This window comes from Bos indicus, chromosome 10 (assembly GCF_029378745.1).
Source record: "Bos indicus isolate NIAB-ARS_2022 breed Sahiwal x Tharparkar chromosome 10, NIAB-ARS_B.indTharparkar_mat_pri_1.0, whole genome shotgun sequence".
Lineage (NCBI taxonomy): Eukaryota > Metazoa > Chordata > Mammalia > Artiodactyla > Bovidae > Bos > Bos indicus.
The window spans coordinates 75,154,062-75,163,218 of NC_091769.1; the positions used below are offsets into that span (position 1 = coordinate 75,154,062).

The 9,157-nt window shown below is 40.1% G+C and overlaps 1 protein-coding gene across 1 annotated transcript in view; it reads right to left on the reverse strand.

The window, feature by feature from the left end:
* KCNH5 (potassium voltage-gated channel subfamily H member 5) overlaps positions 1–8,934 on the reverse strand; it is a 425,893-nt gene extending 416,959 nt beyond the window's left edge. Inside the window, exons 1-2 of the mRNA XM_070797700.1 lie at positions 8,848–8,934; positions 508–595 (exon numbers count right to left, since the gene is read on the reverse strand). The gene's annotated coding sequence lies outside the window, so the exon portion shown is untranslated. The remainder of the gene's footprint in view (positions 1–507; positions 596–8,847) is intronic.
* Positions 8,935–9,157: the final 223 nt, after the last annotated feature.

The following is a 9,157-nucleotide window of genomic DNA, read 5'->3' on the forward strand; positions in this document are numbered from 1 at the left end:
TCATAGGTCAAGAAATTGCCACCGCCACCCCAACCTTTAGCAATCTGGTCAGTCAGCACCCATCAATAATGAGACAAAACCCTCCACCAGCAAAAAGATTACAATCCCTGAAGGCCTAGATGATTATTCAAATTTTAAGAAATGAAGTGTTTTTAACTAAGGTATATACTTTTTATACATAATTCTTTTTCATACTTAATAGACTACGGTATAGTTTAAACATAACTTTTATATACCCTGGGAGTTCAAAAAATTCCTGTCACTGGATTTATTGTGAGATTCACTTTATTGTAGTGGTCTGAAACCAAATCTGCAGTTTGGTATGCTTGTCCTCAAGGAACTGTCAATCCTAGTTGGCAACTGAAATTCAAACTCAAACTGGAGGTAGAAGCCCCATCATATGGAACAGCTGCTGATGAAAGTTTCAGCTATACACCACAAGCTCCTAGAAACCCAGACACTGTACCTTGGACTTTGGCAGCAAAATCACATCTGATGGGGACATACCTCCTTAGGTCCTGAGATGGCCTCAGCCTCTGAGTGGAGTCAAGCCTGCAGGCTGAAGGTCTTCAGCCCTGGTATCCAAGCATGGCTTCTAGTAGAGGAGAGAGAGAGATTGAGTAAGAAGACCAAAAAAGAAGTGAAACATTTGTAAACATCAAAAAAGTTCTAAGAAAGGAAAAAACGAAAGATGGAGATCAAAGAGAGACGAAAAGGGAAAAGGGACACTCTTTAGATTAAATGTTTATAGGAAGTGTCTCTGTGAAGGTCATATTTAAGCTGCAAACTAAGGGGAAGGAGAGAACATAGCCCAAGTGGAGTAGAAGGAAGAGCAGACCAGGCAGAGGGGAAAGTGCTTGTAACAGCCTGCAAGTGCAGCTAAGTGTGGGATGTTAAAGAAACCATAAGAAAGTGAGGCTCCTGGGGGGTAATGCAGGGGAGAGGAATGAAAAGTGATGCTGGGCATAACAAATGCAATATCATTCAGTTTGTAGACCAAGGTAAGGAGTTAGAACTTTTCCCTGCAAAGTACAAAGAGAAGCTATCAAGGCACTTATAGGTGGGGTGTAGCATGATCACTCTGCAGCAGGAAGAAATAGGAGAGGAGAGTGTGGGACCAATGAGAAGGCTGTTACCATCATCTAGGCAAGAGGTGAGTTGTCCTGCCACAAAATGAACAGTGAAGACAGGAAGAAGAGGACAGGGTGCAGATAAAACTAGGAGATAAAATCAACAAGGACTCATTGATGAAATGGGTGTGGGAAGAAAGGGCAAGGGAAAGTCAGGGATAAATTTGTTCCTGCCATCAGCAGCTGGGTGAACAATGGCACTGTTGGCTGAGATGGGAAAGCTCTGTTAGTGAAAGACATGTTTCAGAAGAGAAATCAGAAGATGCATTTTGGACACCTTGAACCTGATACATCCAAAATGGAAATGTCAAGGATAGTTGATAGTTCAGTGTGGAGCTCACAGGAAAGGTTTTGACTCCTGGGAGCAGATAATGTTTAATCGCTAAGTCACGTCTGATTCTTTTGTGGCCCCATGGACTGTAGCCCACCAGGCTCCTCTGTCCATGGGATTTCCCAGCCAAGAATACTGAAGTGGGTTGCCATTTCCTTCTCCAGGGGATCTTCCTGACCCGCGATTGAACCTGCATCTCCTTCGTTGTCAGGTGGATTCATTACCGCTGAGCCACCAGAGAAGTTCTGGGAACAGATGGAACTATCCCAGAAGGGAATTCTACAAGGATTTCCTCTTAAGGTATCTACATTACCTCTGTGTCTACATTACCAGTTCCACAATTGCATACATATGTTACAGAGTATGTTGTTTTATATCTTTCATGTCTTAGTAAATAAAGAAATTGGAAGTAGAAAGAGGTAATAATAAGACAAGAACCGCAACAAAAAGACTAAATCCTCACAGCACTAGTTATATTAGGAAAACACTAGAAAAACCTAACTACCATCAGTAGGCACTAGGCTAAATAAATTATTGCACATTCCTTAAATGAAATATAATTCAGCCACTTGAAATTACTACCATAAATCTATATTTATTTTCTAATATGGAAGATATACAAATTGTGTTATATGGAAAAGGCATGTTATAAAAACAAGAGTATATAAGTCATGTCATGTATTTGTTAGAGATAAATTAATAACCATATGGATATAACTGCCCCAAAGCCTTGAGAAATATATGTTCCAGAATTTAAATAGTTACTTTGGGTGTTGAAATGCTGGGTGAGTTCTACTTTCTTCTTCATACTTTGATACACTACCAGGTTATACTTTACAATGAATACACATTTCTGTATGTGTATGCTTTACATCTTTATAGTCAAAGAACAAAAACAGTCATTTTTATTTAGGGAAAATGAAACAAACAACAGTCTGGAACTTCAGGTGGAAAATGGAAAGAGCCAGGCTGGCATCCAGCTGCTCTGCCTCTGCCATGATCAAAACATGGTTTGTGTTTATTCAACAGACACTTCCCATGCACCTATTCTGGGCCAGACTCTGGTTAGATGTTGAGTAAGCATAGATCAATCCACCATATTTTATGACCTCAATAAACTCACAAGGAAATAATCTGGCTTTACATACACAGTTATAGAAGATTGTATTATTTTGCTAGGGTAACAAAATGCCACAGACAATATGGCTTAAACAATAGGAATTTACTTGCTCTTAGTTCTGGAGGCTGGAAGTCCAAGAGCGAGGTGTCAGTTGGCAGGTTGGGTTCCTACTGAGGCCTCTCTCCTTGGCTTGCAGACGGCCACTTTCTCTCTGTGCCCTCACAGTTTTTCCTTCGTGCTGGTGCATCCTTTGTATCTCTGTGTGTTCAGATTTCCTCTTCTTATAAGTCAGATTGTATTAGGGCCCGTTTTTAGGACCTCATTTTAACTTTATCACCTTTTGAAGACCCTATCTCTAAATGTAGTCATATTCTGAGGTATTGGATATTGTGACTTTAACATATGAGTTGGTAAAGAATCTACCTGCAATACAGGAGACCCCAGTTCAATTCCTGGGTTGGGAAGATCCCCTGGAGAAGGGAACAGCTACCCACTCCAGTATTCTGGCCTGGAGAATTCCATGAACTGTATAGTCAATGAGGTTGCAAAGAGTCGGACACGACTGAGCGACTTTCACTTGGGGAGATGCAATCCAGCCCATAACAAGAATCCACAAAATTAAAACTTCAGGTGAAGTTTGTAAGAATGCTATTTATTTTGTGATTCACTCTGATGTCTTTTAAATTTTCTTTGTGAAATCTGGACCAGATACTCAGAAATATCTTACAAAATAATAATAATCAGATAAAGAAAATTATTCTGTCTTCTTATAAAATGATCGAAAGTGTGTAAGTCACTTAGTCGTGTCTGACTCTCTGTGACTATAACCCTCTTGGACTATAACCCTCCAGGCTCCTTTGTCCATGGTATTCAGGCAAGAACACTGGAATGGGTTGCCAATCCCTTCTCCAGGGGATCTTCCCGACCCAGGGATCAAACCCAGGTCTCCTGCATTGCAGGCAGGTTCTTTGCCATCTGAGCCACCAGGGAAGCCCTATAAAATTATTAGATACTATTAATATATGACACATTCACCTTTATGTTTTAGGTTTAAGATGTATAAAAATTTACTAAAATGTAGCAAGACAAAGATGGCACCCCACTCCAGTACTCTTGCCTGGAAAATTCCATGGATGGAGGAGCCTGAAAGGCTGCAGTCCATGGGGTCGCTGAGGGTCGGACACAACTGAGCGGCTTCACTTTCAATTTTCACTTTCATGCATTGGGGAAGGAAATGGCAACCCACTCCAGTGTTCTTGCCTGGAGAATCCCAGGGACGGGGGAGCCTGGTGGGCTGCCGTCTATGGGGTCACACAAAGTCGGACACAACTGAAGTGACTTAGCAGCAGCAGCAGCAGCGGCGAGACAAAGAAAGTTGACAAAAGTGGTAGTTGCCTGGGAAAGGGTGTGATATGGTAATAATTTTCTATATCTTGATAGGTGTTTGCATCACACAGAGGTTTTCATTTGTCGAGACAATAAATATACACTTAAGATTTGTGCATTTCTTTGTAATATGTATATTTTACTGTAAAAGACAATAACTGTAAATAAATACTACAGACTATATACTGATGTCTGCAGTTGACTTTGAGAAAAAAAAAGAAATTTGACAAAGAAACTTTCATTCTGGAACCTATGAAACCTAGAATATGAGTATTCAGAATAAAATTTCCAGTGAGTGAGATATCTATTAATTCAATGCTACTGCTAAGTCACTTCAGTCGTGTCCGACTCTGTGCGACCCCATAGACGGCAGCCCACCAGGCTTCCCCATCCCTGGGATTCTCCAGGCAAGAACACTGGAGTGGGTTGCCATTTCCTTCTCCAATGCAGGAAAGTAAAAAGTGAAAGTGAAGTTGCTCAGTTGTGTCTGACCTTCAGCAACCCCGTGGACTGCAGCCTACCAGGCTCCTCCATCCATGGGATTTTCCAGGCAAGAGTACTGGAGTACACTGGAGTACACTGCCATTGCCTTCTCCGATTTTTATAAACTGTTAGTAACTCTTCAATTCACTTTATTTTACATGCAGTGAGGAGAAGCAGACTGAAATAAAATCGGGAATTTAAAAGCTAGAACCACCTCTAAGATTTAAAAAAGTATTTTTCTATATGTCATGTTCATCAAACCTGTCAATCCTAAAGGAAACCAACCCTGAATATTGGTTGGAAGGACTGATGCTGAAGCTGAAGAGCCAATACTTTGATCACCTGATTCGAAAAACCAACTCATTGGAAAAGATCCTGATGCTGGAAAGATTGAGGGCAGGAGAAGAAAGGGATGACAGGATGAGATGGTTGGATGGTGTCACCGACTCAATGGACATGAGTTTAAGCAAAGTTCAGGAGATAGTAAGGGGCAGGAAAGCCTAGCCTGCTGCATTTCCTGGGGTCACAAAAAGTCGGATGCGACTTAGTGACTGAACAATAGCAATGCTATGTTCAAAAAATCAACTCACTTTGTTCAGGAATCCTCAAAATACATTTTGCCTTAAATAATTTCAAATGAAAGGAAAAGAAAGCACCTCTTCATTGGAGAAAAGAGGGCTTCCCAAGAGATTTAACTGAGCAAACACTGAACACATTATAGCTGCCCATGGTAACAAAAATCAAATGAAAGACAGCTAAATTTCAAGCAAGGTCACACCTTCTCAGCAATATCCAGGTTAATGCTATCAACAGATGCAACTGAGAACACTTGAAAAAAAGACTATTCCATTCCTACCTCCTCTGCATTCTCTTTTGTGCAAGATTCTACCCGTGAAATAGGAAGGGAGCAGGGATGCCAAAATCAATAGCAGCATTTACCACCACAGTGCCGGGTACAGAGTAGATTATCAGTACATGTGTAGGGGATGTTTGTTAGCTCCTTCTGTGAAACATAGTCCCCTATTGTTCCCTCTTCCTTCTCAATTGTACCCAAGGTACCTTTGGTAGCATCCATCTCCCAATTTCAGTCATATGGTGTAGACTGCACAACCAACTCTGGGAAAGAAGTCTATATTGCTTAAGTCAGGCAGCATTTCCTATCTACCATTACTGTTTTAAAAATGAGCACATTACTTAGTCAGAACCAAAGAGATGTGAAAAGACTGTATTGAACATTCCTGGGAAGAAGCAGCTTTCTCTATCTCCCCTAGTCAGTGGATTATGAAGCCTAGAATTGAAGCAGTGATTTTTGGTACCTAAAAGAAAGAGCCTGGGGCTATAATGGGCCAATGAATGGAGCTTCCAACTGACACCCACACATGCATCCTTGGCATCTAGATCTGATTATTACGTCAGGGTGACATATAATGCCCTTAATTGTTTAAGCTCCTTTGAATTATGATTTTTGTCACTTGTAACCAAAAGATCTCTAATTTAAGTGGGAAAAATAATGAATGAAAGAACTGATAAGCCAGGCATCCAGCCCTAGCAGGTATATGGGGAAAGACTGCCATAGGCATATTCCATATGCATGCACTATAGACAAGATTGTAATGTCACACAAAGACAAAGGGAAAAATTGCTCCCAATTTCCCCCACAAGATAAAATTAAGATATTCCACCCAATAGTGCTAATTCCCACCTCTACCCTTAGATGGTCAATTTTCAACAACATGTAGATGCTTCAGGCTTATAACCAACCTAGACAGCATATTAAAAAGCAGAGACATTACTTTGCCAACAAAGGTCCGTCTAGTCAAGGCTATGGTTTTTCCAGTGGTCATGTATGGATGTGAGAGTTGGACTGTGAAGAAAGCTGAGTGCCAAAGAATTGATGCTTTTGAACTATGGTGTTGGAGAAGACTCTTGAGAGTCCCTTGGACTGCAAGGGGATCCATCCAGTCCACCCTAAAGGAAATGGGTCCTGAATATTCATTGGAAGGACTGATGTTGAAGCTGAAACTCCAATAGTTTGGCCACCTGATGCGAAGAACTGACTCATTTAAAAAGACCCTGATGCTGGAAAAGATTGAAGGTGGGAAGAGAAGGGGACAACAGAGGATGAGATGGTTGGATGGCATCACTGACATGATGCACATGAGTTTGAGTAAACTCTAGGAGTTGGTGATGAACAGCGAGGCCTGGTGTGCCGCAGTCCATAGGGTCGCAAAGAGTAGACATGACTGAGCGACTGAACTGAACTGAGACAATTTAATTTATAAATTCCCAGTAGCAAATATCCAATTCCAACATAACTTTTTTCTTCACATTTAATCATCAGTTGCTATATTTGATCCTTTTGACATAATTGAGCACATATTTTGGAAATTTGAGGGATGAAACTACTTTACCTATCTATTAGAAGAAAAATACATGCTAAATTCTGTTAGGAACTTTAGGTACATAATCTCATTAAATTGTACAATAACCCTGTGGGAAAGATTGTAATGGCCTTATTTTAATTAATAAAAAGGAGGTTCAGAGAGGATACGGAGCATGCCTAAGTTTACACACAAGTAAGTCACAGAGCTGAGATTCTAGCCTAGGTCTAATGATTAAAACTATACTTCTGAGTTATACATTAAATAAAAATAGTTTTTGCATGTCACTGTGACATGCAATGATGGGAATGCAAAGGAGAATTTTTACAAGATTCTCCCTTCAAGCGATGTACAGTCTCACTGAGAAAAATACATATATGCAGTTGAATTACCACAATACACAAAAACTGCTTTTACAGGGACTTCTCTGGTGGTCCAGTGGTTAAGAATCTGCTTTCCAATGCAGAGAACGTGGATTTGATCCGTGGTCAAGGAACTAAGATCCCACATGGCACAGGGCAGCTAAGCCAGTGCCTTCTAGAGCCTGCCTGCCACAGCAAAAGATCCTACAAGTTGCACTAAGACCTGATGCAGCCAAATAAATATTAAAAAAAAAAAAAAAACCTGCTTTTACAGAGCAAGGAACAAAGTAGGATAGGAATATAGAAGTTAGCGTGCATGAGTAAAAGAAAAGTTTCATAAAGCAGGTTGATCCTGGGACTCAAAAGAATGAATAAGTAAAGAAGAGAAAAAAGAAATGTCAAAGCAAAAGCCACAGCACTGGAAAGAAAGAGAGAGAGAAAGAAAGGTGGGGTTGGGGGAGGGAGGAAGGAAGTAGAGAAGAAAAGGCGAGAAGGAAAGAGGGAAGGAGCGAAATAGAGCCTGGAGTGTTAGAGACACCAAAGACTGGCTATAGCAAGACTCAGGGGCAGGGTGTGGTCAGAGAAATAGAGGAATACGAAATGAAACTGGAGAGGTCTCCTACGTAATGGAGAGCAGTGGGGAAAATATTGATATTAATATACATCTTGCCTCTTTTTAAATAGATCTGGGGCCTGGGGTGAGCCAAAATTTGACTTTTAACAGTGTTATCATTTTTGCTTTTATTTCTTAAGAGAAATCAGTCTGTCAGCAAGAAACCATGATTTAAGTAGAAACCGTGGTGCAATAGAAACCACTAGGCTCTCCACCCTATGGTCTCTACCCTATGGTCTATCCACCTAGCATACTGCCAGTGAAGAGAGAAGGTACTTGTGTCTGCAAAGGAGAAGAGATGGTAGACAATCACATTATATGTATTATCTGCTTTAAAACCTGGAAAGCCAACAGCACACTTTTGTGAAATATTGTTGAAGTTGGACGTTTCAAAGAATATTCAACAATTACTGGAAACTTTCAAATGCAAGGATTTCTGTCAACCATAAAAGTGTCTACCTTTTGATGCATGAGGTAGAAAGATAATGACTCATTTTATTTAATTGAAGTAGAAAGCATCAGGTGTTAATCCACCCATGTAGGCTAAGCTTTAAAAAATTAGAACAGTGTAACAGCTGCTGAGTAGAAAGAACCTTCTTGTGTTCTGCACTATCTTTTATACTAAATTCCTTTTTCTTGAGAATGATTAAGTCTGTGCTTCAGTTTCCTAATACAGCTAATGACAATGCTGGGTTTACAGAAAATAAAATTATTATTCTGCTCTGATTGCTGCCTCCACTGTTGAAAGATAACACAGTAATTTCAGTCACTAACAGTTAACAGTGTGTACTTCAGTGGGATGTTAAATCTCAGAGATAGTGAAATTAAGTTACTTGACTAATAAATGGCACCGATGCATGTTTTTAAACTAAGACAATGTAGTCCTGGAGAGTAGTTAGATAAGAAAATTATAGCTTAGGAAATAAGTCAAAACTAACGTTTAATATTTCAGAAAGGTAAGGCAGGCTTTTAAAAGTCACTAGCAGCATGATAGCATTGCAGTCAGAATAGGAAGTCTGTGAGGCAGGTAACAGTACAAACCTTGGAGCGAGATCATGAGGCTTGAGTCCCAGTTCTGTTGCTTGCTGGCTAAGTGGCCACGGATTTAGCCTTTATCTGTAAAGTGAAAATGGTAATAGTGCTTACTACAAAGGGTTTTTTGAGGATTAAATAATATTTTTATAAGTAACCACTGTTGCATGAATATACCATTCAATATACATATGTTAACCCCTTACTCCATGTATTAGTTGGGATTCTTCAAAGAAACCAGCACCAACAGGAGATTATTTATACCTATATGGATCAAGATTGCCGGAAGAAATATCGATAACCTCAGATATGCAGATGA